Consider the following 19,520-nt stretch of genomic DNA (forward strand, 5'->3'; position numbering starts at 1 on the left):
AAGTTGGGGCCACTTCAGCCTCCCCGCAGGTGTAGTTCAGGCGGGTAACGCTGCAGGACGAAAACTCAATCCACCGCCAAACAACAAAACACTGTTTTCAGTATCAGATAGGATAGTAAAGGCCGCACAAAGCCCCTCATGTCCTGTTCCCCTAGAGCCTTCTTAACCGTCTTCTGCAGCTTGGGGTGTACAGCCGGCAACGCAGGGCTGACTCCAGCGCGCCGCGCAGGCGCAGAACCCGCGGCGTGGGAGGAGAGCCGGGCGTTAAGGACGTTTCCCAGAAGCCCGCGCCACCAGCTGGGGCCCTCCCTCCTGCTCGCAGGCCGCGTGACTTGACTCCGCCCGTCACTTTCTTCCGTCGCAAACGGTGGATTGCCAGCGCCCCCCTGAGGTCTGGTGGAGCGCTACAGTCGTGCACGCAGGGCCAGTGCGAGCGGGTAGGGAAACAGCGGAGGGGCCGCCGCCGCCGCCGCCGCCGCCGCCGGCGTCACCGTAGCGCGCCGACCTGTGGCGGCGCGGCTTAGCCGAGGGGAGAAGAGGGGGAGGGGGAAGGGGACGCGCGGAGCGGAGCGGGAGGAGGCCAGACGGGGCGGGGGGAGGGGGAGCAGCGGTGGCGCAAGCCGCGCGGAGCAGCGCAGCCCGGGTCCGCTCCCTGCTCCACCGCCGCCGCCTCCCGCGCCAGCCAGCAGAGCCGGCGCCTCAGCGGCCCCCGGAATACCTCAGAGCGGACGGAGTCCATGTTGGGGAACTTGGCGGCGGCGTGACGGGAACCTGGGGACCTGCAGTGGGGCTGCCGCCGCCGCCGGAGCCTGCGCCTCGACCTCGGCCTGAGGTAAACACGGGCCGACCCCGGGGGTGGACGGGCGCAGGCAGCTGTCGCTGCGGGCTGGGGTGGACGGGCCGGCGGAGTGGGGGAGAGGGGGCCCGGGGCGATGGGAGGGCGGACAAAGTTTCGGAATCCCGCGCGGCCCAGGCGGCGTTCTGCGCTCGGAGGAAAGTTGGAGCCGCCTCTCGAGGCGGGGGAGGCTGAGGCGGGGAGGCCCCGCGTTCCTCTCGCCACCCCCGCGAGGGCGGCCCCGTGTCGGCCGCCACCGCCTCGCTGTCGGTACCCCGTCCCATTTCCTCCCTGTGGCCTACCCGCCGCCTCCGCCGGCGGCTCCCGTCCCCGCCCGGGCTCCTGGGGGAGTGGGTTGAGCCTAGGCTTCTCCGCGGCAGGGTCGCCCCACGTCCAACCCCGTCCCTGCGGGGCACTGTGTCGTCCTGGGCTTCCGGGCGCTCCCCGAGCCCGGCCCTCTCTCGACTTGGGAGACTTTGCTTTTGTCAATAGCGTCCAAGCCCGTTTGTGAAACCAAACTTTACTGCGCGGTGACCTCTCGGAGTGCGCGACTAGGGAAGAGCCGGCGTTTCAGAGCATCCGCGTTACCCCATGCTCTGAATTCCAAACTCTTCTCCCACCTCCGATTTTTAAACCAGTTTCCCCTTCTGACGAGAGGGCCGGGAGGTCTCAACTTGGCTCCATCAGTCGCTCCTCCTTAGATACAAGGAATTTTGAACTATTAAAAACATTTTTTAGAGATGTCTGGCCGTCTTGCTCTCTCCCCGCATTTTGAAAAATTGTTCTGAAAGTAAGCGCCTGATTTAAGAGTAGTTGAATAAAACATTCAGATACGAATATGGAATTTTAAAATATTCTCAAAGTATTTCTGTACCCTGTTATACACACAGTGTCTACGAGTTGAGCGTTTTTCAGTCATTTTGGGTTACATTTTAATATTTTTGTCATACTGCTAGTGAACTAAGAGATTTAGGCAGAACTGACCAAAAAGTTTTTAATATAGTGCTTTGGCTAGTAGATGCCGTTCTTCAGTTTTCCCAATTTGGGAAATTCACTGAATATTGGAAAAAGCATGTTTGATAGATGCGTTTTTTCATTATAAAACAAAAGTTGATTCGTGCATATGACTGCTTACCTCAGCAGGATGTTGAAGTACATTCTTAAATGTGGGTTTTGTGTTTTATTGGTATTAAAATTTTGGTATGTAATCAAGTCTTTTTCCACACTATTGCTTTCTCTTCCCTGTTTCTTTGGCAGTTGGCCTAATCATTTGACTTTTTTGCTGTTTGCTAAGAGCTGCAATAAAGTTTGTGGGACTTTTGTTTTTGTTGTTTTAACGAACTGGCAGAAGAAATGAAATTGTCTTTTTTATTTCTTTTGTTTTACTATTATGAAAGGTAATCTGAGTTTACTTTGTATTTTGTTAATGCAATATGAAGAATTTTTTAAAGATTAGCAATTCTTATTGTAACTGCATTTTTTTTCCGCTATAGTTTTTTCTTGTTCGGTGCTTGCAAGTATTTTAATAATCAGTACATTTTTCGTTGAGCTAGTGACCTTTATGCTTGAGAATTTGAGTACCTCTTAAGATTTTGGCAGGGTAGGATTTGGATCTCTGCTTACTTAAGCGTACTTATGCTGTAAAGACATTTTCACTACGTTGAGGGGGAAGAAAACTGGAAGAAAATGGAAAATTGTTCCTAAATATGCTACTTGAAACTTAAGTCATGGAAAGTTTTTAAGGGGCGTATTTTTGTATGCTTTTAGGTGGTAGTAACAGGTTTCATTGCTTATATAGTTCTATTTGCTAACTAAACAAATGTTTGAAATTCCCTCTGTTTTAGGCTTTTTTATACTTAAGCTCTTTTTTTTTGAGAGCTCTGTCTTGTATTTGGTCATCCTTCAACAAAGAAAGGGCTTCCTTCATAGCTCAGTTGGTAAATCATCTGCCTGCAATGCAGGAGACCTGGGTTCGATTCCTGGGTCCGGAAGATCCCCTGGAGAAGGAAATGGCAACCCACTCCAGTATTCTTGCCTGGAGAATCCCATGGACAGAGGAGCCTGACAGGCTACAGTCCATTGGATCGCAAGAGTCGGACATGAACCAACCACAATGGGTTTCATGGGTTAACACTGAAACTGTTCAGGGGTCATCAGCTTCCCTACAGTCCTTTGGGCCCTAACCAGTACTTCAGGCAATTTTCTTGAAAAGTTACGCTGTTAATCAGAGATAGGATGAATCAGTGCTGTTACCAGTAGCATCTTTTAGTAATTAGAAAGTGTAGAATTATATTACTCATCTACGTAATACTTTTTTTTTTTAACTTTCATCAATGAGACATAGCTGTAAAACCTAACTAAGGAGAATGGCAGGTACAAAAATAATGAAGAGTCAGCCCTAGAATAATTTTCATTGTAAGTTCCTTTTAGTAAGCTCTGCCATCATTGACCATTGTCTTTTAGTGATGTAAACTGAATCTTGACTTACCTTCCCCAGTGAAATAATCTTAATTATATCCCCTGTCTCAAAGAATAAGTTAATAGCTTTACATTGAATCTTGCATCTGATGGTGATAAACTTTTAGTAGCACTGAGTAGAGCCTGGAGTTAAAATATCCTGTATCATTTTATTGCTGTTCCCAATGCTCGTCTTTTCATTGTTACTGTCCTCACTTTCCTTTTTTTTTTTTTTTAAGTTGTGGCTTTGTAATTCCTAATGCACATAAAAGTTCAATATAAAATGTAAAAACAACACTGTCATGTCTCACAGAATAATATTCTGAGATGTTTCACTATGACCTTTGTTCCCTAGAGTCTTTAACACTCAGCAGCCAGAGTGATCCTGACAAAATACATCAGATCCTGTCACTTCTCTTCTCAAATGGCTTCCCTTCTCAGTCATAGTTAAATACATAGCTCTTACTATGGTCTGCCAGGATCTGAGACTTTTTGAGTGTCTTCCTCTCTGACTTCAGTTTCTCTAGCTACACTTCTCTACTCTACTACTGAGATTTTCTTTGACTACTCTTAAAGCGTCAGCCCATCCTCCTACATTTCTTAGCCCTTTTTAAGCCAGGTTTTTCTCCATAGCACTTAACATTTTCCAAGATGCTGTATAGTTTACTAACTTAAGTTTATTGTATTTTTCTCTTTAAAGCAAGTTCTATAAGAATGAGGTTTGTCAGTTTGCATCACTGTTTTGTGCCTGAACACTGAACAGTGTCTGATATATAGTAGGTACTTAACAAATATTAACATGCTTTCTTGCCTGGAGAATCCCAGGAACATGGGAGCCTGGTGGGCTGCCGTCTATGGGGTCGCACAGAGTCGGACACGACTGAAGCAACTTAGCAGCAGCAGCAGCTAAACACATGAAAACATTAAAAATAGTAATTGTGGTTTGAAATTTGAGGCTATGCAAGTTTCATTCTTTTGTATAAACTGCTAGGTTACTTATATCCATGCATTAAGATCTATTCAGTTTAAAGGACAGTACGACAGAACGTGATCTTGAAAGTGATTTGTCAGAATATAGAGAAAACTAAGAATGCTTGGCTAAGAGTGGAATGGTATAACCTTCTTACTCTTTGAAATGTTGTCATTTAGAAGTCAGGTTAGTCTTGTTTTTTGGTAGTCCCAGAAGGCAGAACTAGGATTGTGGTGCTGTGTATTGAAAGGAAGGAGAGACGGCAAGAATGGATATGGAGACATTAGTAAAGACTTTTGCAGTAGCAGTCCAGAGTAGATGAGGATAGCTTGAATTACGATGAGAAGTGTGGAGGTGGACAAACATGTGATCATCAGGCCACGCTCAGTGGATTGAAGGTGAAGGAGAGAGAAATTTCAAAGATGACTCTTGAGTTAAATGGATGAGTTTGATGGTGGTACCAAAAAAAAAGACCAGGGTTCTTCTGATTCTGACTAGTGAGTTTGAGCTTTGGAGCTTTCACAGGGATATTTCTGTAGGCAATTAGATACTTGATTCTAAAGTTCAAGGGAGAGGTATGGGCTGGTGGGCTGCCATTTATGGGGTTGCGCAGAGTCGGACACAACTGATGCAACTTAGCAGCAGCAGCAGCATATAGGTAGTTGAAACTATAGATGAAATTGTTTAGGGAAAGGTTTATAACTTGGAAAAAAGAGCTGCTAAAATGGAATCACAGTAGCCTCTAACGTTTAAAAAAAAAGTTGTTAGAGGAATGTGAGCTCCCAAAGAATCTGTGAAGGACAGAGAAATAGGAGTTGAGGGTATTACAGAAACCGAAGGAAGAGAGTATTTCAAGGGGAGACTAGTCAGTAGGGTCAAGTGATGATCAGAGTTGAGTAAAGTGAGAACTAACAGATTTTTCTTTGGGAAATTCTTTGGCAGTCCAGTTAGGACTCCTGACTGTCACTGCCCAGGGCCCAGGTTCAATCCCTGATTAGGAGACTAAAATCCCACAAGCTGCATGGCAAGACCAAAAAAAAGAGAAAAAAGATTTTTCTTTGCATTTAACAACATGGAGCTCATTAGCCTTTTGAACAAGCAGGATAGTAAGCTTATTTTCAAATTGATGCTCCTGAAATTGCTAAAAATACTGAGATCAAAGATTAAGAAATCATCCAGTCTCATTATAGAAGAGACTTCAGTTCAGTTGCTCAGACGAGTCTGACTCTTTGTGATCCCAGGGACTGCAGCATGCCAGGCTTCCCTGTCCATCACCAACTCCCAGAGCTTGCTCAAACTCATGTCTGCTGAGTCGGTGATGCCATCCAACCATCTCATCCTCTGCCATTCCCTTCTCCTCTTACCTTCAATCTTTCCCAGCATCAGGGTATTTTCAGATGAGTCAGCTCTTCACATCAGGTGGCCAAAGTATTTGAGTTTCAGCTTCAACATCAGTCCTTCCAATGAACACCCAGGACAGATCTCCTTTAGGATGGACTGGTTGGATCTTCTTGCAGTCTAAGGGACTCTTTAAGAGTTTTCTCCAACACCACAGTTCAAAAGCATCAGTTCTTTGGTACTCAGCTTTCTTTATGGTCTCACATCAATACATGACTTCTGGAAAAACCATAGCTTTGACTAGACTGACCTTTGTTGACAAAGTAACATTTCTGCTTTTTCATATATTGTCTAGGTTGGTGATAACTTTTCTTCCAGGGAGCAAGCATCTTTTAATTTCATGGCTGCAGTCCCCATTTACAGTGATTTTGGAGCCCCCCCCAATATAAAGTCTTCACTTTGCATTGTTGCCCCATCTGTTTGCCATGAAGTGATGGGACCAGATGCCATGATCTTAGTTTTCTGAATGTTGAGCTTTAGGCCAACTTTTTTCACTCTTCTCTTTCACTTTCATCAAGAGGCTATCTAGTTCTTCTTCGCTTTCTGCCATAAGGCGCTGTCATCTGCATATCTGAGGTTATTGATATTTCTCCCTGCAATCCTGATTCCAGCCTGTGCTTCATCCAGCCCAGCGTTTCTCATGATGTACTCTGCATATAAGTTAAATGAGCAGGGTGACAATATACAGCCTAGGTGTACTCCTTTCCCGATTTGGAACCAGTCTGTTGTTCCATGTCCAGTTCTAACTGTTGCTACTTGATCTGCATACAGATTTCTCAGGAGACAGGTCAGGTGGTCTGGTATTCCCATCTCTTCAAGAATTTTCCGCAGTTTGTTGTGATCCATACAGTCAAAGGCTTTGGCATAGTCAATAAAGCAGAAGAGATGTTTTTCTGGAACTCTTGCTTTTTTGATGATCCAGCGGATGTTGGCAATTTGATCTCTGGTTCCTCTTTACTGGCAAATTCAGACTTTGCTAAATACAACTTGAACATCTGGAAGTTCACGGGTTCATGTACTGTTGAAGCCTGGCTTGGAGAATTTTGAGCATTACCTTGCTAGAGTGTGAGATGAGTGAAATTGTGCTGTAGTTTGAGCATTCTTTGGCATTGCCTTTCTTTGGAATTGGAGTGAAAACTGTCCTTTTCCTGTCCTGTGGCCACTGCTGAGTTTTCCAAATTTGCTGGCATATTGAGTGCAGCACTTTCACCACATCATCTTTTAGGATTTGAAATAGCTCAACTGAAATTCCATCGCCTCCACTAGCTTTGTTCCTAGGCTCACTTGACTTTGCACTCCAGGATGTCTGGTTCTAGGTAAGTGATCACACCATTGTGGTTATCTGGGTCATGAAGATCTTTTTTGTATAGTTCTGTGTATTCTTGCCACCTCTTCTAATATCTTCTGCTTCTGTCAGTTCCATGTCATTTCTATCCTCCATTGTGCCCATCTTTGTGTGAAATATTCCCTTAGTATCTCTAATTTTCTTGAAGAGATCTCTAGTCATTCCCATTCTATTGTTTTCCTCTCTTTCTTTGCATTGATCACTGAGGAAGGCTTTCTTATCTCTCCTTGCTATTCTTTGAACTCTGCATTCAAATAGGTATATGTTTTCTTTTCTCCTTTGCCTTTAGCTTCTCTTCTTTTCACAGCTGTTTGTAAGGCTTCCTCAGACAACCATTTTGCCTTTTTCTTCTTGGGATAGTCTTGATCACTGCTTCCTGTACAATGTCATGAACCTCCACCCATCATAGTTCTTCTGTTTATCAGATCTAATCCCTTGAATCTATTTGTCACTTCCTTTGTATACTTGTAAGGGAATTGATTTAGATGGTACCTGAATGGTCTAGTGGTTTTCCCTACTTTCTTCAATATAAGTCTGAATTTGCCAGTAAGGAGTTCATGATCTGAGCCACAGTCAGCTCCGGATCTTGTTTTTGCTGACTGCATAGAGCTTCTCCATCTTCGGCTGCAAAGAATATAATCAATTTGATTTCTGTATTAACTATCTGGTGATGTCCATGTGTAGAGTCGTCTCTTGTATTGTTGGAAGAGGCTCTTTACTATGACCAGTGGGTTCTCTTGGCCAAACTCTGCTAGTCTTTGCCCTGCTTCATTCTGTACTCCAAGGCCAAATTTTCCTGTTACTCCCAAGTATTTCTTGACTTCCTACTTTTGCATTCCAGTCCCCTATAATGAAAGGAACATCTTTTTTGGGTGTTAGTTCTAGAAGGTCTTGTGGGTCTTCATAGAACTGTTCAATTTCAGCTTTTTCAGCATTATTGGTAGGAGCATAGACTTGGATTACGGTGATAATGAATGGTTTGCCTTGGAAATGAACAGAGATCCTTCTGTCGTTTTTGAGATTGCATCCAAGTACTGCATTTCGGACTCTCTTGTTGACTATGATGCCTACTTCGTTTATTTTAAGGGATTCTTGCCCACAGTTATTGTTTATCATATTTACTGTGTGCCAACTACTGTGTTCTAGACATTTTGCATTAATTTTCGTTTGATGTTTTCAGAGGCCTTGCAGTGCTGGGTGCATTAATCTGTTCTACAGAAAGGAGTCTGAGGCTCTGGAGAAGTCAAATGACTTGTTAAGTGTGAGAGCAGTTGCTAAGAATCTATGCCCATGTCTGTCTGAGTCTTTGGCCTTTAGTTAGTTATTACATCTGTTGACTTCCCAAACTCTGCATCAGTGTTTTCTAGTAGTAGACGTTTCTGTGATGATGAAAGTGTTCTGTATCTCTGCTCCCCTATGTAGTAGCTGATAGTAACTGAAGTAGCAGTGACTGTGGAACATTTGAAATGTGGTCAGTGCAATGGGAAACAGAACAGTGGTACTATCTTGGACAGTGCAGATATAGATCAAAAGAATCCCATAAATAATAGAGTCATTTCCTGTATAATAATAGATGGAAACACATTTTCTTTAAAAGGAGTACTGTTTTGCTTATATTCTAGCTTTAGATGCTGTAAGTGAATATTTTGGGTAATCTTTTTCTTTTTTTTTTTTTTAAGTCTCAGACTTTAACAAAAGTTCCAAGTTAGTGCAAAAAACTGAGTAAGTTGTAGATTGCAGTCTCATTGCCCCAATCAAGGACAGGGACATTCTATTACAGAAACAATATTAAGTTTAGGAAATTAATATTGGTATATTACTACCATCTACTCAAACATCATCCAAGTTTTGCCAGTTTTCATAGTGATTTCCTCTGTAACAAAGTGATCCGGTTCAGAATTCTCTGTTGCATTTATTTAATTATAATGTCTTTTTACATTGCTTCAGCCTGGAACAATTTCTCTGTCTTTCATTGATTTTCATGGCCCTGACACTTAAAAAGATTACAGGTTAGTTTTGTTGTAAAATGTCCAAAGATTTGGATTTGCCTGATGTCTCCTTGTGGTTGGATTCAGATTGTGCATTTTTGATAGGAGTACCACAGTGATAATACTGTGCTCATGTTACATCCTGTCAAATGGCATAGTTATATTTGTCCCCTTACTGATGGTGCGCATTTTGATCACTTAAGTAAGGTGAGTTCACTCAGTCGTGTCTGACTCTGCGACCCCATGGACTGTAGGCTACCAGGCTCCTCCATCCATGGGATTTTTGCAGGCAAGAATACTGGAGTGGGTTGCCATTTCCTTCTCCAGAAGATCTTCCCCACCCAGGGATTGAACCCAGGTCTCCCGCATTGTAGACAGACGCTTAACCGTCTGAGCCACCAGGGAAGTCCTAAGTAAGGTGAAGTCTCCCAAGCCTCTTTGCTGAAGAGTTTCCCTCCCTTTTAGTAATTAATAAGTACTTTGTGGGAAAGTATTTTGAGACTATGTTAAGCTCGATCATTATCAAACTTGCTGTTTGTTGATTCTCAAATTGCCCCAGCTTTGGCTAGTGATGAAAGCCACTTCAGGCTAGTTTCTGTGTTCTTCTGACTTGCTTTGAGCACTCCTTACTGTTTGAAAAGAAAATGTTCCAGGCTCAGCTTAAACTTTCCTTGCCACAGCCCTGGAATCAACCATTTCTCGAAGGTGTGGTTTCTTTTAGTGGAGAAAGGTATTCAGAAACCAAGATTTTGTTGCTATATTTATATCTTCATCTATATATAAAAACCGTGAGTTGATGCCAGTTTTTCCAATAAACAGTGTTGTGTTTTTTGTTTTTTTTTTCCCCAGTTTTCTCCTCCAAGTTTATAACTCCCTTTTCTTAAAAGGAATTACTTACCTCCCATCACCCTTAGTTATTTACTTATAGGACCAATCCTAGCTACGTAGCCAGTTTCCCACTGCCATTGCTGCTCCCTCCCCTGTCTTGCATAACTTTTACACTCTGCTAGGGCTCCGACACCTTGTACCAGGATACATTCCTCATTCCAGGCTTCTCTCATACCTCATGCAGAGCATCTTGCCATTCTGCTTGAGTTCTAATACCTCATTCTGGGCTATCTCACCATTGCTTGTATGGACACTTTGCCCACAGACTTAGCTTCTAACACATCCAGGTGGAATTGTAACATACCGACATGTACTTTTAAAGATTATACTTACTTGTTTTTACAAACGATTATTGTACCAACAATTTTAGTGAAAATTAGAGAAATTTGTTCTCAAGTTTTAATATAAACCCTCTTGAGATTCTCACATCTCTTAGAAAGACTAATCTTTGTCCTTATTTCTTTCTTTACCCTAGAGTTCTCAGATGTATTTAAAAAAATTATTAATTTCTGGCTGTGCCGGGGCTTTGTTGCTGCGTAGGCTTTTTAGTTGCAGCGAGTTGGGGTTACCCTTTAGTTGCGTTGTGTGGGCTTTCCGTTGTGGTGGCTTCTCTTGTGGAGCACAGGCTTTAAGCGCTTAGGCTTGAGTAGTTGAGGTTCATGGGCTTTGTAGTTGTAGTGCACAGGCTTATTTTCTCTGTGGCACCTGGAATCTTCCCAGATCAGCGATCCAACCTGTGTCTGCTGTACTGACAGGTTCTTCTTTTTTTTTTAGACCGCTGAGCCACCAGGGAAACCCCTCAGATGTACTTTTAAGGGAATTTTTTTTTTTTTTTTAACTGTAATCTTAACAGTAAGGTTAAGAATCAGTTTTCTGTTTATATAGGTTTTGGAGTCAATCATACCTGGCTCTGAATACCGATCGTCCCATATGCTGATTGTCACCTCTCGTAGGTGACTGTCACCTCTCGTAGGTGACTGTCAGTAGTGGCACTAGTTGTAAATAATCTGCCTGCCAGTATAGGAGACACAAGAGACGCCAGTTGGATCCCTGGGTCAGGAAGAGTCCCTGGAGTAGGAAATGGCACTGCACTCCAGTATCTTGCCTGGAAGATTCCATGGGCAGAGGAACCTGGCAGACTACAGTTCATGGGGCCACAGAGAGTCGGACACACACAGTGAGCACACACAGTGTCCTCACCTATTTTCAGTAATGTTTACCTGAGTCTGGTGGTAATAGCACCTAACTCCATCTCTGTCTTTCATAACTTTAAGTTAGCTCTGTTTAGTGAATGATTTTAAAGCCTTTTAAGCAGTGTTGTAAGAAAAATATATTTTTCTATGCCAATCTTTTTCCTTTTTCTGGGCATGAATCGAACTTTGGATATTGTCCATAGGAGCCTGAGACTCTTCATTTTCTTTCAGTCTTTTATTTCTCTGATCTTCAGATCATTTCTGTTACTGTATCTTCACATTTACTGACTCATTCCTTTACATTTCCATCCTGTTTTTAAGATCTTATTTCAGACATTGTGTTTTTCAGTTCTAAATTTTTCATTTGTTTCTTTGTTTAAAAAATAAAGTTATTGTTTATCTGCTGAGAACCTCTGTCTTCCTGTTCATTTCAACAGTGTTACTTTTTTCTCCGTGGAACATAACATGTATGTATTTAATTTAAGATCATGCCTGACAAATGAGCTGACTAAATATTACCTAAGGGTGTTTTTCAGTTCAGTTGCTCAGTCTCTCAGTCTTGTCCAACTCTTTGCAACCCCATGGACTGCAGCACACCAGGTTTCCACGTCCATCACCAACTCCCTGAGTTGCTCAAACTCATGTCCAGTGAGCCAATGATACGGTCCAACCATCTCATCCTCTATTGTCCCCTTTTCCTCCTGCCTTCAATCTTTCCAAGGATCAAGGTATTTCCAGTGAGTTGGTTCTTTGCATCTGGTAGCCAAACTATTGGAGCGTTAGTTTCACCATTAGTCCTTCCAATTAATATTCAGGACTGATTTCCTTTAGGATTGGCTGGTTTGATCTCCTTGCAATCCAAGGGACTCTCAAGAGTCTTCTCCAACATCACAGTTCAAAAGCATCAATTCTTCGGTGCTCAGCTTTCTTTATGGTCCAACTCTCACATCCATACATGACTACTGGAAAAATCATAGTTTGGACTAGACGGATCCTTGTTGGTAAAGTTAATGACTCTGCTTTTTAATACACTGTCTAGGTTGGTCATAGCTTTTCTTTGAAGGAGCAAGCGTCTTTTAATTCTATGGCTGCAGTCACCATCTGAAGTGATTTTGGAGCCAAAGAAAATAAAGTCTTTCACTGTTTCCATTGTTTCCCCATCTATTTACTGTGAAGTGATAGGACCTGATGTTGTGATCTTAGTCTTTTGAATATTGAGTTTTAACTCAGCTTTTTCACTCTCCTCTTTCACTTTCATTAAGAGGCTCTTTAGTTCTCCGTTTTCTGCCATAAGGGTGGTATCATCTGCATATCTGAGGTTATTGATATTTCTCCCAGCAATCTTGATTCCAGCTTGTAATTAATCCCACCTGGCATTTCTCATGATGTACTCTGCATATAAGTTAAATAAGGTGACAAGATTCAGCCTTGACGTACTCCTTTTCTAATTTGGAACCAGTCCGTTGTTCCATGTCTGGTTCTAACTGTTGCTTCTTGATCTGCATTGAGATTTCTCAGGAGTCAGCTAACATGGTCTGGTATTCCTGTCCTTTTCAGAATTTTCCACAGTTTATTGTGATCCACAAAGTCAGTGGCTTTGGCATAGTCAATAAAGCAGAAGTACATGTTTTTCTGGAATTCTCTTTCTTTTTGTATGATCCAGTGGATGTTGGCAATTTGATCTCTGGTTCCTCTGCCTTTTCTAAAATCACCTTGAACATCTGGAAGTTCTTGGTTCATGTACTGTTGAAACCTAGCTTGGAGAATGTTGAGCATTACCTTGCTAGCATGTGAGATGAGTGCAGTTGTGCGGTAGTTTGAGCATTCTTTGGCATTGCCTTTCTTAGGGATTGGAATGAAAACTGACCTTTCCAGTCCTGTGGACACTGCTGAATTTTCCAGATTTGTTGGCATATTGAATGTGGCACTTTCACAGCATCTTTTAGGATTTGAAATAGCTCAACTGGAATTCCATCACCTCCACTAGCTTTGTTTGTAGTGATGCTTCCTAAGGCCCACTTGACTTCACATTCCAGGATGTCTGGCTCTACGTGAGTGATCATACCATCGTGGTTATCTGGCTCATGAAGATCTGGTTTGTGTAGTTCTTCTGTGTATTCTTGCCACCTCTTAATATCTTATGCTTCTATTAGGTCCATACTATTTCTGTCCTTTATCGAGCCCATCTTTGCAGAAATGTTCCCTTGGTATCTCTGATTGTCTTGAAGAGTTCTCTAGTCTTTCCCATTCTGTTGCTTTCCTCAATTTCTTTGCATTGATCACTTAAGGCTTTCTTATCTCTTCTAGCTATTCTTTGGAACTCTGCATTCAGATGGGTATATCTTTCCTTTTCTCATTTGCCTTTCATTTCTCTTCCTTTCTCAGCTGTTTCTTATCTCTTTTGGCTATTCTTTGGAACTCTGCATTCAGATGGGTATATCTTTCCTTTTCTCATTTGCCTTTCATTTCTCTTCTTTTCTCAGCTGTTTTTAAGGCCTTAGACAACCATTTTGCCTTTTTGTGTTTCTTCTTCTTGGGGGTGGTTTTGATCACCACCTTCTGTACACTGTTATGAACCTCCATCCATAGTTCTTCAGGCAGTCCTATCTATCAGATCTAATCCCTTGAATCTATTTGTCACTTCCACTGTATAATCAGAAGGGATTTGATTTAGGTAATACCTGAATGGTCTAGGGGTTTTCCCTACTTTCTTCAATTTAAGTCTGAATTTTGCAATAAGGAGTTCATGGTCTGAACCACTATCAGCTCCTGGTCTTGTTTTTGCTGACTGTATTGAGCTTCTCCATCTTCAGCTACAAAGAATATAATCTAATTAATTTCTGTATTAACCATCTGGTGTTGTCTGTGTGTAGAGTCATCTCTTGTGTTGTTGGAAGAGGCTGTTTGCTTTGACCAGTGCATTGTCAGGCAAAACTCTGTTAGCCTTTTCCCTGCTTCATTTTGTACTCCCAGGCCAAACTTGCCTATTACTCCAGGTATCTCTTGACTTCCTACTTTTGTATTTCAGTCCCCTATGATGAAAAAGACTTCTTTTTTTTTGGTGTTAGTTCTAGAAGGACTTATAGGTCTTCATAGAACTGTTGAACTTCAGCTTTTTTGGCATCAGTGGTTGGGGCGTAGACTTGGATTACCGTGATATTGAATGATTTGTCTTGGAAACGAACAGAGATCATTCTGTCGTTTTTGAGATTGCATCCAAGTACTGCATTTCGGACTCTTTTGTTGACCATGATGGCTACTCCATTCCTTCTAAGGGATTCCTGCCCACAGTAGTAGATATAATGGTCATCTGAGTTAAATTCACCCATTCCCATCCATTTTAGTTCTCTGATTCCTAGAATGTCGACATTCACTCTTGCCATCACCTGTTTGACCACTTCCAATTTGCTTTGATTCATGGACCTAACATTCCAGGTTCCTATGCAATATTGCTCTTTACAGCATCGGACCTTGCTTCTGTCACCAGTCCCATCCACAACTGGGTGGTGTTTTTGCTTTGGCTTCATCCCTTCAATCTTCCAGGAGTTATTCCTCCACTGATCTCCAGTAGCATATTGGGCACTTACTGTCCTGGGGAGTTCCCCTTTCAGTATCCTATCATTTTGCCTTTTCATACTGTTCATGGGGTTCTCAAGGCAAGAATACTGAAGTGGTTTGCTATTGCCTTCTCCAGTGGACCACATTCTGTTGAACAAAGCTAGTGAGGTGATGGAATTCCAGTTGAGCTATTTCAAATTCTGAAACATGATGCTGTGAAAGTGCTGCACTCAGTATGCCAGCAAATTTGGAAAACTCAGTTGCCACAGGACGGGAAAAGGTCCGTTTTCATTCCAATCCCAAAGAAAGGCAATGCCAAAGAATGCTCAAACTACTGCACAATTTCACTCATCTCACACGTTAGTAAAGTAATGCTCAAAGTTCTCCAAGCCAGGCTTCAGCAATACGTGAACCGTGAACTTCCTGATGTTCAAGCTGGTTTTAGAAAAGGCAGAGGAACCAGAGATCAAATTGCCAACATCCACTGGATCATCAAAAAAGCAAGAGAGTTCCAGAAGAACATCTATTTCTGCTTTATCGACTATTCCAAAGCCTTTGACTGTGTGGATCACAATAAACTGGAAAATTCTGAAAGAGATGGGAATACCAGACCACCTAACCTGCCTCTTGAGAAACCTATATGCAGGTCAGGAAGCAACAGTTAGAACAGGACATGGAACAACAGACTGGTTCCAAATAGGAAAAGGAGTACGTCAAGGCTGTATATTGTCACCCTGCTTATTTAACTTATATGCAGAGTACATCATGAGAAATGCTGAGCTGGAAGAAGCACAAGCTGGAATCAAGATTGCTGGGAGAAATGTCAATAACCTCAAATATGCAGATGACACCACCCTTAAGGCAGAAAGTGAAGGGGAACTAAAAAGCCTTTTGATGAAAGTGAAAGAGGAGAGTGAAAAAGTTGGCTTAAAGCTCAACATTCAGAAAACGAAGATCATGGCATTTGGTCCCATCACCTCATGGGAAATAGATGGGGAAACAGTGGAAACAGTGGCAGACTTTATTTTTTGGCTCCAAAATCACTGCAGATGGTGACTGCAGCCATGAAATTAAAAGACTCTTACTCCTTGGAAGGAAAGTTATGACCAACCTAGGCAGCATATTAAAAAGCAGAGACGTTACTTTGTCAACAAAGGTCCATCTAGTCAAGGCTATGGTTTTTCCAGTGGTTGTGTATGGATGTCAGAGTTGGCCTGTGAAGAAAGCTGAGCGCCGAAGAATTGATGCTTTTAAACTGTGGTGCTGGAGAAGACTCTTGAGGGTCCCTTGGACTGCAGGGAGATCCAACCAGTCCATCCGAAAGGAGTTCAGTCCTGCGTGTTCATTGGAAGGAATGATGCTGAAACTGAAACTCAAATACTTTGGCCACCTCATGCGAAGAGTTGGCTCATTGGAAAAGACCCTGATGCTGGGAGGGATTGGGGGCAGGGGGAGAAGGGGACGACAGAGGATGAGATGGCTGGATGGCATCACTGACTCGATGGACATGGGTTTGGGTGAACTCCGGGAGTTGGTGATGGACAGGGAGTCCTGGCATGCTGCAGTTCATGGAGTCTCAGAGTCGGACACAACTGAGTGACTGAACTGAACTGGTCAATTTTAGCTCATTCCTAAAATGTCGATGTTCACTCTTGCCATCTCTTGTTTGACTACTTCCAGTTTACCTTGATTCATGGACCTCACATTCCAGGTTCCTGTCCAGTGTTGTTCTTTACAGCATCCAACTTTACTTCCATCGGCAGTCACATTCACAACGGGGCATCGTTTTCACGTGGCTCAGCCTCTTTGTTCTTTCTGGAGCTATTTCTCCTCTTTTCCAGAAGCATATTGGGCAGCTACTGACTTGGGGAGTTCATCTTTCAGTGTCCTATCTCTTTGCCTTTTCATACTGTTCATGGGGTTCTCAAGGCAAGGATACTGAAGTAATTTGCCATTCCCTTTTCCTGTGGACCACATTTTGTCAGAACTCTCCACCATGACCCGTCCGTCTTGGGTGACCCTACACAGCATGGCTCATAGTTTCATCGAGTTAGACAGGGCTGTGATTTCATTGAGTTAGACAGGCTTGTTCATATTTATAATTCATTCATTCAGAGGTGTTTATTAGGTACTTTAAGGTGTGGTGCATGGTGCTGGATCCTGGCTGTCTTGCAAATAACGCAGATAACAGCTTAATAGTTTTGTAGTCATTTGAGTCATTAAATGTGTTACTGCTTCTCATTGCTTGAATGTTTTTAATGTCTAGTAACTTGGATTGATACTTGTTTTATTTTCTGGCAAAGGGCTAGTGAGTACCAGTCCTGCTGCTTAACCAGTGGCTTTGTGACCTCGGACAAGTTACTTATTTTCACTGTATGTAAAATGGAGATATCGTCTTCACAAACTACTGTAAGAGTTAAATAACTTCTGACATATCAGAAAGTAATGGCTAGAAGCAGTGTGAAAAGCATAGTCAGGTCGAGTTCTTGGGGCATTTGAAGCATTTGTGATAAGATTACATTGCAGAGAGAATCCCAGGATCTGCCATGCCCGATGCCAGTATGGAGGAGTGTGTGGTGTTTTTTTTTTTTTTTAAGTAAGTTTTCATAGTATGTTGTAATGTATTTCTAAGTTAAAATAGTACTGTATCTTAAAGAGTAGTATTGTGAAATGCTGCTTTAAGTTACGTGTGAAAAATTGATCTGAGAACACATTGATCATATACTTAATGTAACAGAATAAAATTTTGTTTATCTCTGAGATAGCTACTTAGGTTGAATTTAAGAAAGTCAGACAATAGGCATACCTAGAATAGAGAGAGAGTGGATGTCCTTTGTACTACACAAAGCAGGTCCCCCCACCCCTCCCATCCATATTAGTTTTACTATAGCAACTTATACCAACTTGGAAGGGATTAGTACAAAGAAAGTGACATTACTTGAGGAACTGGTCAAGGAATGACATTTAGTAATCTATGCTTGAGACTATTTATGGAGTTGAAATTCTGTAACGTAAGTTTTTAAAGTCTTGTTTCAACAGAACTGAGCAGTATTTCAGAAGCAATGTTTTGAACTTTGTCCTCCTCCCTCCCCCACTGCTATAGATGAAACCCATTTCCATTCCTCTCTAACAAGCATTTGTGTATGGTATTTTATTGTCAGTATTTCCTTTCCTTTAATTCTTGGGATTTATTTGCAAATGTTTCCTGTGCTTAACATAATTTTCCCATCTTTTTTGAGAAATAGGTAGACTGGGGTTACCATTTTAATTCAGGAGTCTCTCTAAGGGAGATTAAAGATTAAATTAGAGAAATAGTTTAGTTTTCTTATTTGGAGTTAGAAGAAAAGTATAAAAAGATAGTAATTCTTTCTCTAGTTCCATGCTCCCTCTCAGGATTCGCTTTCCTCTTGGTCATTCTGCTTCCCAGATATAAGGGTACATTGCTACTGATCCCAAGAGCTCCTGTAGTCCTCCTGAGAGGTTTGTTGTGATTGTCTGTAGACCTGCATTATTCTTTTTGTTTTTTTTTGTCTCTAATAGTTCAGTTCAGCTCAGTCGCTCAATCGTGTCCGACTCTTTGCGATCCCATGAACCGCAGCACGCCAGGACTCCCTGTCCATCACCAACTCCCCAAGTTTACCCAAACGCATGTCCATTGAGTCGGTGATGCCATCCAACCGTCTCATCCTCTGTTGTCCCCTTCTCTTCCTCCCCTCAATCTTTCCCAACATCAGGGTCTTTTCCAGTGAGTCAGCTCTTAGCATCACATGGCCAAACTATTGGGAGTTTCAGCTTCAACATTAGTCCTTCCAGTGAACACCCAGGACTGGTCTCCTTTAGGATGGACTGGTTGGATCTCCTTGCAGTCCAAGGGACTCTCAAGAGTCTTCTCCAACACCACAGTTCAAAAGCATCGATTCTTCGGTGCTCAGCTTTCTTTATAGTCCAACTCTCACATCCATATGTGACTACTGGAAAAACCATAGCCTTGACTAGACGGACCTTTGTTGGCAAAGTAATGTCTCTGCTTTTTAATATGCTGTCTAGGTTGGTCATAACCTTTCTTTCAAAGAGCAACCATCTTTTAATTTCATATCTGCAGTCACCATCTGCAGTGATTTTGGAGCCCGGAAAAATAGTCAGCCCCTGTTTCTGCCGTTTCCCCATCTATTTGCCATGAAGTGATGGGACCGGATGCCATGATCTTAGTTTTCTGAATGTTGAGCTTTAAGGCAACTTTTTCAGTCTCCTCTTTCACTTTCATCAAGAGCCTCTTTAGTTCTTCTTCACTTTCTGCCATAAGGGTGGTGTCATCTGCACATCTGAGGTTATTGATATTTCTCCCAGTAATCTTGATTCCAACTTGTACTTTTTCCAGCCCAGCGATTCTCATGATGTACTCTGCATAGAAGTTAAATAAGCATGGTGACAGTATACAGCCTTGACGTACTTCTTTTCCTGTTTGGAACCGGTCTGTTGTTCCATGTCCAGTTCTAACTGTTGCTTCCTGACCTGCATATAGATTTCTCAGGTTTAGTCTTCTAAATGTAAACTCTACTTTTCCAGACTCATGCCTTCAGTGGACTGGTAATAAATGTTGAGGAATGGCTAATGGAAAGAAAGAAAACATCTAAGAGCTTTTGGTTTGCGTTTATCATTTAAACTAGTGCTTTAATAAATAGATTTGAGAAAATAGAGGTGAGAATCTCAAGGACAAATGAAGATAACATAATTATTTCCTCCTTCTAGTCCTTCCTTCATATCTTAGGCAAGGCTCGGATTTATTAGAGAAGAATTGCATAAGTATGTATTGAAGTTATTGGAGGACATATAACATGCTACTATTATAGAACTGAGATATAGTGGAAACCTGTCATACATTACAGTA

The 19,520-nt window shown here is 42.2% G+C and overlaps 1 protein-coding gene across 3 annotated transcripts in view; it reads left to right on the top strand.

Annotated features, from left to right (window-relative positions):
* Nucleotides 1-548: 548 nt before the first annotated feature.
* The window catches only part of LOC120861342 (protein SCAF11-like), a 92,657-nt gene continuing 73,685 nt past the window's right edge, over nucleotides 549-19,520 (top strand). The window contains exon 1 of one of the 3 annotated variants that reach the window (XM_040236988.1): nucleotides 549-832. The gene's annotated coding sequence lies outside the window, so the exon portion shown is untranslated. The remainder of the gene's footprint in view (nucleotides 833-19,520) is intronic. The other 2 variants (XM_040236989.1, XM_040236990.1) reach the window with 2 other exon arrangements.

The sequence above is a fragment of the Oryx dammah genome, unplaced genomic scaffold (genome assembly GCF_014754425.2).
Source record: "Oryx dammah isolate SB20612 unplaced genomic scaffold, SCBI_Odam_1.1 HiC_scaffold_11232, whole genome shotgun sequence".
NCBI classification, from domain to species: Eukaryota; Metazoa; Chordata; class Mammalia; order Artiodactyla; family Bovidae; genus Oryx; species Oryx dammah.